Source organism: Lissotriton vulgaris, chromosome 3_1, assembly GCF_964263255.1.
Source record: "Lissotriton vulgaris chromosome 3_1, aLisVul1.2, whole genome shotgun sequence".
NCBI lineage: Eukaryota > Metazoa > Chordata > Amphibia > Caudata > Salamandridae > Lissotriton > Lissotriton vulgaris.
Genome location: NC_141689.1, coordinates 1,772,290,431 through 1,772,294,725, shown reverse-complemented (window position 1 = coordinate 1,772,294,725; position 4,295 = coordinate 1,772,290,431). Strand labels below are relative to the sequence as shown.

The following is a 4,295-nucleotide window of genomic DNA, read 5'->3' as shown; positions in this document are numbered from 1 at the left end:
ATTCTGTGTCATATGTATGTATAGATCTTCACCCTCATGTTTGAGAGGTGCATCTATTTATATGTGGTTTTGTAAAACATATTGGATTTGCACGTTATTATTATATAACACAGTGACTCTTCTCTGCTAATATCGTGGCTGTCAGTGCACCTATGACATTATGGGCATACTTGGATAAGTGGCTCGCCTTTCACCGTGTATTGCGGTCGTTTATTTTACTAAACAACCCGGAAAAGCCCCGAGAGCATTTGGTTGCCACTAGCAACGATCCGGATTTATCGTCCCTCCTCTGTTTTCATTAACTCTTCAAACATTACACGCCCACTTGCTCGCAGTCGGTAAGCTGGGATGATGTCCACTCCGAGCTCCGTGTTAATCACAGAGAAGGTAAGACTCCCTTCCCATAGACGCTACCACATGCTCCTTTGTCCCCGAGTTGGTTGGTTTTCAATCAGTACCTCTCACTCACAGATGCGGCAAGACTGATGCGATCCACAGCGACGCACCGCCGCTCGGCCCACCTTGTTTAGAAACGTTACAAGACGGGGATTTGGATATTGTTCGCCCGCACGGCCTGTATAGGTAAGCCTGAGCACACACACGAGGTTGTTTTCTCCAATTTTAAAATAGCGATGAATCTAACAACACTCCCCCTGCCCACAGAGACATTCCAATGGCTACATAATTTCCCGCCAAACACAAAATCGGCAAGATTAAAGCGATCTTGAGCGACGGCCCATTTGATTAGACAAGACTACGTTTGGAGTTAGCCCTCACGGGCATATAGGTAAGCCCTAACACACACACGATGTGGTAATTTATACTTTGAAGTCATGTTTCACATACTGATAAGTCCTCCCCCTGTCCACAGATATCACCTCATGGACACACGGGGCTGATCTGGATACAGTCCTGTCCCTTGCTCGCTCTGAGCAGGTACGTGTTCTTTGTTACAATGTAGTCAATTACTTTACCATGTAGAAATGTATGGCCATTCTGCTACGTGGATCATTTTAAATACAATATAGCTTTCCCTTGTGTTATTCTCAATTCTAGCCATGCCAGAATATGTACTTAACTGATACCACTATGTCATCCTGAGTCAAACCAACCCTCTCCTCCCACCTAAAGTCTAACCGCTTTTACTCTATGGAATTCAAAAGTATTTTATTGGACAGTTTGGTTTCCCCCTGGCTGAGTCAGGAATCCTGTGTTTATGTTTGTCGACTTAAATACATTGAAGTGAGACACCAATTATAGGTTGTGTATAAGTTGTTAGTAATTGTTATAATTTGCACTTGAGTTGTGATAAATTTCTCGGCCTAAAGAAGTAATATTCACAATAAGGCATATTGTTTGCATTTTTGCTTCTAAATAGCCATGGTAATAGTATTAGTATTATGTTTACCGCTCACTACGGTAAATTTACATTGAATGTTTGCCCCCAATTCATACTTCATATTGTCTTTACTTTTAGATACTGTAGTGCACCCTTGTTGTTTACCCTGTCCTGATGAAGACCCCGATGTAAGGCTTTTAATACGCCTACCATTGTAGCGTGGGGTCGAAACGTCGACGGCTACCTCATTATCTTCCTTCAGTTGACACGCCCGCATTAATTTGAATACCTCTGTGTCAACAGAAATTATTTAAAGCATTGGGGAGATGTTATGATCCCCTATTTCGGCTCAGGGATCTGAAGCCTTGAAAATGTATTGTATTTTGAATTAATTTATTAATTGTCACCAACTTGACTTCCTCACTGTCCTTCTCCTTCACAGCATCACGCTATCCCACTCCCTTTTCTTTTTCTGGGGCACTCTATGTACCAAATTATATGGTTTATTCATTGTGATCAATTGACAGTGATTTTGTATTTTTACCACTTTGAATTTTTGTAATAAATAAGCACATTTATATACTTCTACAGGGACCCTTCTTTTATACACCGTATAGCACCCAGGTCCCTTGTGGATTTCATTGGGTATAACCCCCCTTCTTAGTTAAACCCCTTAGAGCCCAAGCATTGGATTTTACCCTGGCCGAGGTTGTCCAAGCCCTGAAGTCAAGTAGAGGAGGGAAGGCCCCTGGCCCGGACGGGGTCCCTCTGGACCTATACAAATTCAAAATGGATCTATGGGCACCCCTATTACTCAAAGTTCTTGAAGCTACAGAAAAGGTTGGGCTGTTGGACTCTTGGTCGGAGTCCATTCTGGTCCCAGTTTTCAAGAAGGGAAATCGTAACAGTCAAACGTGTTACCGCCCCATTTCTCTACTTGATTCGCTGGGGAAGGTGGTGGGCCGAATCCTTTTAGAACGGTTGCAGTGCTGGACGGAAGAAAACAACATCATATCTGACCTCCAGTACGACTTCAGCTAAGGCCTAGGCACCATAGAACAGGTTCTCTATCTTACCCTGATAAGAGCCAAATAAGTAGTCGCAAATGGTGGCAGATTCTACATGGCATACGTAGATCTGTCCGCAGCATTTGACTGCGTAAACCATATGAAACTTTGGAACATCCTTATTGAATTGGGAGACGACACGTTTTTGGTTAATTATTTGCGTGCAATGTATTCCGATGCAACTGCCAGGGTTATATATGGTGAAGGAGGTCAGCTAACCTCATCGTTCAAAGTACAGCGCGGAGTAAGGCAAGGCTGCGTCCTGGCTCCCTTCCTCTTTACACTATACACAAATGGTTTGGAAAATGCCATGTTGGAAGGGAGCCAGGACCTTCCATTAGTCCAGAACCGACGCATCCCAGCACTTTTATATGCGGATGACGCGGTTATTAACGCCCGCACTCCCCGTGAACTGCAACGCTCCCTAAATCGATATAACCAATTCATGTTACAACTAGACTTAAAAATCAACATAAAAAAGACCTTTATCATGCTGTCTGGCAAAAAGCTACGAACGAGAAATGACATATATTTAACTAATTGCAGGATTGACCACACTCCAACCTACCCTTACCTGGGAGTGGCTATAGACTAAAAGGGCACCTGGAAAAGGGCAATAGAGGTTAGAAAACTCCAGTTCCTAAAAGCCACTATGGCCCTAGTAGGGTTTACTCAGAGGCTCAGCAAAAGACCCCCTAAAGAGATTCTACTAATCTATCACGCGAAATGTGTTAGTACTGCCATTCATGAGGCCGGGGTTTGGGGGCACTTACAGTGTGAAACTATACAGAAAGTTGAAAACAGCTTTTTACGTTATTTACTTGCTGTACCCCAAAGTACTTCAACATATAGTTGCCACATCGAGCTGGGTATTCCCTATATTTCAGATACCATTCGGATGCAGCCCATCCTGTTGTGGCATCATATTTGGACATCTAGCAAACTAACGTTCACCCAGGCAATTATCTCCCACTGCCTTAAGTTAGCATATGCCCACAAGATCCTATGGCTACAGTATGTTATGAGGTTTCTGTGTGACCTGGGTCTTGAGAATTTCTACAATAATCCCCTTGAAATGGCCAGGATTCCAAGAAAAGTGCTAAGAAATGTATGCTCAAACCATCTAGCAGATCGCCGATTGTCTACTAAAATTAACAAACTTTCAGAGCAGCACTCATTGACAATCCAAACGACAGTTTCGATCCAACCCTATTTAACTATGAAGCTGACTACTTTTTACAGAATATATGACTTTTCCACGAACACAAATACCCCGCATGGCATTACCACGCGAATTTTTCTTCGCAAGTGGCTGTACCACGCAGCTTTTTAGAACGCAAGTTCTTACCTCGCATTTCATAAACGTTACGTTCACCAGCTCTTACACGTCCACAAAAACTAAAAAAGGACTTCATTTATGACGTACTCGCCACGTCTTCGGTGCGGCTCTTTTTTTTTTTTTTTATTGACACTTTAGTGCGTTTTTTTACTGTATGTAGCCTGCTCGTTTTTTTTTTTAAATGGGGGGGGGAGACCCCCCCCAACCCCCCAAGGCCACGCAGAACTTACATGCTGGACGACCAAAAGGAATACCACTTGCGTGGTGAAGACGGTCGTTGAAGGCTCCCTCGTTGAAGAGACGTTTGCGGGGTAAGTGGATCGTTAAAAACGTCAAGCGTGGAAAAGACATCGTTGTAAATGATGTTTCCCCTTTTTACATATTCCTACTAACCAGATTCAGACTAAATGTCTTTTACTGCCTTTTAACTTTTCAGTCTCCAAATGACTGGTCAAAGCAGTTAGTTAAATGTCCCTACGATGGCATCTCAAGTCAATCCCTCCTCCATGTAACGTTATTTTGCAAATTTTATGCTGCATCTAGGAAACGC

General features: G+C 43.1%; 1 long non-coding RNA gene across 1 annotated transcript; it reads left to right on the top strand.

The window, feature by feature from the left end:
- Nucleotides 1–524: 524 nt before the first annotated feature.
- On the top strand, nucleotides 525–938 carry LOC147728427 (uncharacterized). Its single transcript, XR_015309555.1, has 3 exons — nucleotides 525–582; nucleotides 664–787; nucleotides 872–938. It is a non-coding gene; the product is annotated as an uncharacterized LOC147728427 (long non-coding RNA).
- The last annotated feature ends 3,357 nt before the right edge of the window (nucleotides 939–4,295 follow it).